Source organism: Zingiber officinale, chromosome 6B, assembly GCF_018446385.1.
Source record: "Zingiber officinale cultivar Zhangliang chromosome 6B, Zo_v1.1, whole genome shotgun sequence".
In the NCBI taxonomy this organism is placed as follows: Eukaryota; Viridiplantae; Streptophyta; class Magnoliopsida; order Zingiberales; family Zingiberaceae; genus Zingiber; species Zingiber officinale.
In genome coordinates this window covers 2,043,780-2,052,078 of record NC_055996.1, presented here as the reverse complement: position 1 = coordinate 2,052,078, position 8,299 = coordinate 2,043,780, and positions in this window count along the sequence as shown.

The following is an 8,299-nucleotide window of genomic DNA, read 5'->3' as shown; positions in this document are numbered from 1 at the left end:
TCAACGCCTGGGTGTCAAAGGGACGAACGGAGGAAAATTACAATGGTCGGTCGGGCAGTCAGGGCCCAACCGGCGAGAGACATGTCCGAGCAGATCACCCGTCTAGCTCGGGATGATATGTAAGACAGCCGATGCTCAATATGGAGTAGTAGGATGCAGCGAGGACCGGATAGCTGGTCCGAACGGGGGAGGATAGATTACTACACAGCCACTGCATAGGAGAGCAACTAAGATCGACAGAGCGAAGGGATCTCGGCCAAGCGGCTACCCCGCTCGACCAAGCAACATGACCTGATCATGGACGGAGTAGAGTCCCGGCTGAGCGACCACCCGTTTGGCCAAGCAACGGGATCACTATAATATCTCTCGATATTCTTTTGGGAGATAGTGTCACTAACACGAGGCATGGTCAACAGGTGAATCGTATGGTAGAAGCTTCTACTTTCTCGTAAGATGCTCTGTTAAGGTATATTGTCATTTGTCAGAGGTACTTTCCTAACATGTTATTTCATGGGACATATCGAAGAGCGTGCTCATACTTCGAGAAGCGCGCACGTCACCCATTAGGGCTCTATATAAAGGGGGGTCCATCACCGGCGGAGATACGCGTTATCTACTGTTTGCGCATAGTTCTACAGTTGCTCCACTTTTCTCCACATTCTGGTGACTGACTTGAACGTCGGAGGGTCAAAACCAGAGACATCTTCCCTAGCTCGATACTAATGTTGCTTGTTTTACAGATCGAAGCGAGGTCAATACCTGATCAACGAAGCCGTCACATCCCTAACTTTCCACTTTTTGACAGGATCAATTACCTTTCAAAATTTTATTGGGTAAAAATGAAAAGGATATTTTAATATCCGAGTTGCTACTTGGATAATAGAGTTATTTCATTAGAAATGGTTTATTTCTATGAGATTCATTTATCTGAAGATTAAATATTCTTTCACCTAGAAGGTCAGTCAGTAATATGATTTATCTCTTTTTATCTAGCTATTTGATCGATAATGAAAAATACTTAAGTGAATCAAATCATCTTTTACTTCATTTAGTGGTCGTAGTAGATAATGTTCATTTAGTGGTCGTGATAGATAATGATTTATCCGATTTTAACATTAATACAGTTTATTGTACAAGAAGATAAAGGCAGTTATGTTGAAACTCATTTTTAAAATGCCTCTAACATTTTAATTAAATTTATTAAAATTATCTTTCAAAATTTTATTAGATAAAAATTAAGGCCGCATCTTAAATTTTACAAATCATAAAAAGTACAGGCGGAGCTGAGATTTTTATTAAGTGTAAGTTAATATAAAATTTTATAATAATAAAATAATTATCTTGTAATTATTAAAAAAACATATTTGGAAAACTTTATAAAAAACTTTTTTTTATCAACTATTATAAATATATCTTTCTCTAGGTAAATAATAAAATAATTATTAATCTTGAAATTATTTTTATTATCGCAATAAAACTATGTTAGAATCAATCTAAGCACGGATACAAATACGATAATCATTTCAAAATTATTTTAACTATTTGTACAAAATTAATTGAATATGCTCTCACAATTCATTCAAACTTTACGATATTTACAGTCATATTGGCTAATATAAATATTTAATCTATTTTTTATCTTTCTAATTTATGAATCCGTCGCTAACGAAAATCTCCCCTCGTGTTTATTTAGCTTTAATTGTCTTGAAAAGATGGTGATACAAATAATACACGATATTTTTTTCTATACTATATTCTAACCCATCACTAAATTCCTTAAATCATAAAAGATTAAACTGTCTAAATTGAATTACTCTAAATTTTTTTTAATGTTATCATTATAAATATAAATTGGAGTCCTTAGTTCAACATATCAAATTCTTCAACTATAATCTATCCAATATTTTTTTTTATTTTGCATATTTTCTTTTAAATTGTAGTAAAGCAATTTAAAAGAAAATATATTTATTTTAAAAAATTATGTAGGGTAGATATAGTGATTTCCTAATAAAAATAAATTAAAAATAATTAAAAATCTAAATTTAAACACTAAACATCCTAAAGCCTTGAATCGATGACATATGAAATAAATCATCTTTTCATTCCAAATATCATTCCTCAAGTAAGTAGTAACAAAAAGAAATTCTAAAGCATCGTATACTATTGATTCAAAATATAAATAACGACACTACTAAAAGAAAGAAAACGAAAACTAACCTCAGTTCAAGTTTCGGTCAACCGAAGGGTTTTTAATTATTTAATTTTCTATGTTGACTGTCATCTGTTGGTGTTTATGTACGTTTTAAAATTTTATTTTCTAAAAATATACAATAGAAGTAAAATAATTTTTTAAATTTTTACAACTGGCATCATATACATAACCATAAGGATATATAACATGTATAAATAAAGTCGAGGTAAATGTCTCCCTTATGTGTTAGTCACTATTCTAAATGCTAGTAGCCGCCCGTGATTTACTTCCTCCGTGTTGGCCTTGGGACGGGTTGGCGGGGCGCTGGGGGTGAGCGTATTCGCCTTTTACCACCAATGTATAGACATAATCGTTCAAAAATTTTGTTTAGAGATTATACATGACGGATAACGTTTAACAAAAATGACATCAACTAGCAACCCTCACAAGGATTGTCTCTATTTGTATTCATGCAGAGATACCTTCGAGACGACTTCATAAAACCACAAGCTTTGTCTTCTTTTTGGTACTAGCCAAAGGAGGAAGACGATACAATCCAAGAGAGAACCCCTACTTGATTTGGTGTCCGACGGCGAGGGCAACCCGACGACACCAATACTAGGGAGACAACACCTTTCGTGTAAGAAACCTAATTCACAATTAAGTTATTGTGTTATTTTCTCCCATGAGGGGTATATATACACCTCCATCAGGATTTGATAAGGAAGATCAAACTCATACCCATTAGTCCAACTCGACCCATTAGCAATTAGCTTGGTTCAAAAATCAAACTAACTTGGTTTAAAACTAAACTAATTTTGATTTATAATTAAATCAAACTAATTTGATTTATTATTAAATCATAATGGATCCAACTTGCCTTCAAGAGGCATGTACCACCAACGCTTCCAGCCCTACAAATGTTTTCCATATTTATCTTTCTTGTCTGGTCCTACTAGACTTAGTTTCTTTCGATCTAAGAATCTCATTCTTAAACTTATTTTATGTCTTTCGAATATACTCATAGTATGTGTGACCTTATTGGTTTCTGGTTATATTAGTTATTCATAATTAACCATTAATTATGAATTGATAATAAGTGGCACCTAGTAGTACATTCTTAATTGATCAAAAAATTACAGTTGATCTCAGAATAATACTGAACCCTTCAACAACTATAGTTATCAGCGTATTTGTTCCTTTCACGCATCTTATACCCACTTGGTTTAGGAAATGGTTTATATGTCAGTCCCTACTAGGCTGATTATGTCACACCTAATCCAAGTAATAATTCCTTATATAGTGGATTCAAATAACTCAAACATGTATCCAAAAAGTCATCCTCTTGACATGTTTTACTTTGGCCAAATACTTACGAGTAATAATCCTGACAAAAAACCTTACGGTATACATTTCCTTTATTAAAGGAGTAGTGAATCCTCTGTGAGTTATTCAAACATCTTCGGGCATATTTACTTATACCCCAACCATCCTATATATACACCTCCTAGAAGATGTCCTACTAAGATATCAAAATATAAGCTTACATGACTAAGGTAACTTGAATACCTCAAGTATAAGAAAACTTACACTCAAGGTGCAATGAGATCTTTACTGACATATATAGAACCACATGAAATCTTGTAGTAGGTTATATCCAATGAACTAGTTACTCATAATTAGTATTCACATGTTAACTCTCAACATCTAAATGTTTCTAGCTAATAAAGACCAACTGCTTAGATCAACCAAGGAGCATAACATATGTTAGTCTTACAAAATCGATGATGTCCAATCTCATCAATTCATGGATTAGGGAAGATTTCAATATGTACATAATTACACATGATGAGATATTCACTAATTATGATTCAATTACAATTTCTCTCATGCTATGCATTATATTGTTAACTTTATTAATTGAGTTTAGAATCAAACCATATACATAGAGAATATACACTTAAATAGTGAATTTATTTATAAAATAAATATTCTAAGGTGATTGTTTTAGGACATCTCTCAAATATAACACCGTCAACTAGGCATCATTTTCATCCTCTAAACCAGAAAATAGATTCAAGCAAATAAATCTAAAACGAAACAAAAGAACAAAGATTGTAATAGGAAAATTGAAATAGCAACAACAACACTATTTGTGATCATAGAGTGGACAGTGAATAGTTAGCCACTTTGGGAGGACAACATCTACACATTTGCTCACGACAAAAAAAATGGCATGTAGAACACAATATATAAGAGAAATCGATGATATTGAAACATCATTGCCCTCTTCAAGTAATGAACTTAACTAGGCTCTGTACTAGGAATAGATACTCATACAATTCCTTGACAGGTATTGTTAGAACAAAAAGAATTCATATATTTCACTTTGGACCTAATCTCTGATGAATTTATTTCTTGACTCTATACAAAAAGTCTCACACTAATGGAGATATCTTTTATCTTTTGAACTCATGATCTTTTTTATGTATTTTCAATGTGAGACTTTGATTGTATTTCTAATAATCCTCCCCTCAAACAAAGGACTACAATTACTCTCATAAGTCTCTCCTCAAGCATCCGATCACTCTTGACTTGTCCTATACCTCCCTGTAAGTATCCAGTCACTCTTGATATACTTTGAGTATTCCCATAAGTATCTAGTCACTCTTGATCCGTTTCAGGCTTTCCCGCAAATATTCAATCATTCTTGACTTGCTCTAGGCCTCCCCACAAACATCTGATCACTCTTGACCTGTTCCAGGTCTCACCTCCAACATTCGGTCACTCTTGACATGCTTTGGTCTCCCCTTAACTTTGTTCAAAGTCACCCCACATGACATCTGGTTTGGACCATGACTCTGATACCACTTGTTAAGATCAAAAAGCTTTACATATCTCTATAATAGTATGATATTACCCACTTTAAGCCTAAGCCCTTATGTTTTGGACTCTACCCAAAGGGTCCTATATCAATAGAGATATCTTTTATTTTTTCAACTCATGATATTTTCCATGTATTTTAATATGGGATTTTGATTTTATTCCCAACAAAGATTTGAACTTGAAATTTTGTCCATCCCAATGTGTAAGTATCTCGTGGTAGTTTTGATGTGATCAACTAAGTCAAGTTAGGTCCTATCGTGTTTTGATATCCTTGTATCTAAGTGAATAGGAACTTAGGAGAACAGGAAGTCAAGTGAAAGACACAGCTAGCGAGAAGGATGGCACGGGAGAGAATCGACAGACTCGGTGCGTCCGAGAGACGAGGTGCTATGGAAGAGTACGCTGGCGGACGAGAAAGAGGCACGCGACATTTCCGAGGGACTAGAAGCCGGAGTGGAAGGTTGCTCGAGAATGCCGGAAGATGGGTTCGGGTGAGCCATATTCTGGATGACCGACATCACTCAAGCGAGCGGAGCTGGAGAGGAAGACTCGGAGAAAAAGTCAACTGAATGTTGACTGTGCTCCGAGCGCCCGGAGCTAGGGTGCCCCAAGCTCACGCCCTGGTCGAGCCGGTTCAACCCGGTCCGGGTGCCCGGGGCAGGTCTAGACACTCGAATCAAAAACTTTACCAAAGTGCCAGCTGTCATGATCTGTTATGATGGGGATAAAATTTTATCCCCTATAGGCGCCTGGAATCCTTCCAAGCACCCCCGATCAGGACTATAAATATAGCCCTGATCCCAGAAGCTAGATAGAACACTTGTAATCGATTCTAATTGAGTCTAACTTTGTAGTTGTGAGTTTTGACTCCTGTAAGAGATTTCTCCACCCGAAGGAGACATTAGTGAGCTTTCAAACATCTTGAATTAGCAATCCCTTGATTACAGACCAAGTAAATTGTTGTGCCTCTTTTTCTTGTCTATTAATCAGTTTCTTTTTATACAAGTGCTTTTAAAGTTCCGAGAAAGATGTTTATTTTTATTGTGCAGGACTATTCACTCCCTCTAGCTGGCAGCCAAGGGACCAACAAGTCATATCAGAGCGAGGACGCTTCAGAAGGACTAACCGCCGACCGAAGCACAAGAAATGGCCAGACCGAGTATCTACCCACCAAAGTTCGAGGGGGAATTCGTGAATTGGAAGAAAAAGATGGAAGTATTATTTAAGATATATTTTGATTTATTACTAATTATGAAATTTAGTTTTGTAGCACTAGAGGGCAAAGAAGAATACCAATGGACGAAAAAGAAGCAAGCTGACTTCGTGGCAAATGACAAAGCAGAGTTTCATCTGCTTAGCGTTTTATCACTTCAAGAAGTCAACAGGATCAGAACCTACGAGTTAGCTAAGGAGCTTAAGGAGAAATTCCTGAAACTACACGAAGGGACCTCAAAGGTAAAACTAGCTAGACAGGATCTGCTCCATAACGAGATCAGCAACCTCCGAGTAGAAGAAGGTGAAACTATTGCACACCTTTACTCAAGGATCAAGGAACTCATCGTCGGACTCACAAATCTCTGAGAAAAGATAACCAATTGAGATTCGCTAAGGTACGCGCTTAACACCTTTCCTAGGACTTCTAAATGGGTATCCATAGTACATGCATATTACATCTCTAAGGATCCAGAGGTAAGTACTTTAGAAGAGTTATTTTCTATATTTGAAGTTCATGAAACTAGATGTACAGATCTGAAGAAGGAGCTCAAGCACAATATTGCCTTAAAGGTAAAAATGGATGAACTAGAATCCTAAACTTCACTCGATGATGACCAAACAGGTGTTCATGGTAAGGAAATTTAAAAATTTTATTTAAAACTAATAAATTTAATCAAGTGCAGGATAAAAAAGAAGAAGAAAGGTAAGATGTTACCGCTACAATGAAGAAGGGCACGTGAAAGATAATTGTCATAAATTTAAGAGCAAGGACAAGGACAAAAGATAGGTTCAGACAAAGCATCGAAATCTAAAGATGACGTGGGATGAAACGTCGTCTGGGTCAGAGATCGAAGACATCACCGGACTTGCGCTAGTAGCAAGTCACCAAGAAGATGAAGACGGAGCAATTTCATCTGAAATGAGTATCGAAAGCATCGATGAAGGGGGAACAACATCAGAAGGAAACAACACTTCAGGGGAAGCTTTAGATTACGGGGTCGACAAGGTAAGTCAGGTACGGTATCTACCTCCTGATAAGTTAGTTCAGTTAATAAAAATATTATCAAAAAATACCTATAAATTAGAAAAATAAAATGAAGAGTTAAAATTAACCTTAGCAGCATCTTGTCGACTAGCGAATTTTGACAAGATACAAATTGAAAATGAAAAATAAAAAAATAGAAATAGAGAATCTAAAAAATTTTGCATGTTCGAATATAGCTATTTCTAACTTAAAAAATTATCAAGAACTAAACTAATACTTTAGAAATTATAAGGGGTAAATCCAAAAATTATCAATAAAATATGTCCCTAAGAAATTTTTGATTAATCCAGTTAGAAAGAACCTATATTGGGTTCCAAAATCATGTTTAAATTGAAAAATCATTATGCATGTTTTATTTTTAAATTTCATATTCTTGCTTAAAATTATCAAATAAATTATTCTACAGAATTTATGTTAGAAATTAATTAAAAAAAAAAATTAGAAAGAAAATTTTATTAAAATTTTTTGACCGTTAGTGAATTTTCTATGAATTATTTATCCAAATATAAATTTTTAACATTAAAAATTTAATTCTTTAAAATTTATTTTTCCTGAAAAATTACTTATTATTATACATTCTCAGAAAATATTTCAAGATTTTTTGAAGTTAATAACTATTTTTTAATTATTTTTTTAGAAAATATTTATTTATACCGAAAAGAATTTATTTTCACTTAAAATAATTTTAATCTTTTGTGAAATTTTTTTATATGCTTTAAATATGTTTATTTAACCGTTATAAACTTTTAGAATTTTTCAAATCTAAAAACACTTTTTAAATTATTTTTTAAAACTAAATTTTTTTTAAAAAATTATGTCTTTATCCATAATTTAAAAATTATGTATTTATCCCTATTTTTTAATGTGATCAAAGGGGGAGAATTAAAGTTTAAGTCTATGGGAGGGTAACATTAATTTTTTTGTATATTATTAAAAATTAAAAAATTTATACTTATTACCTT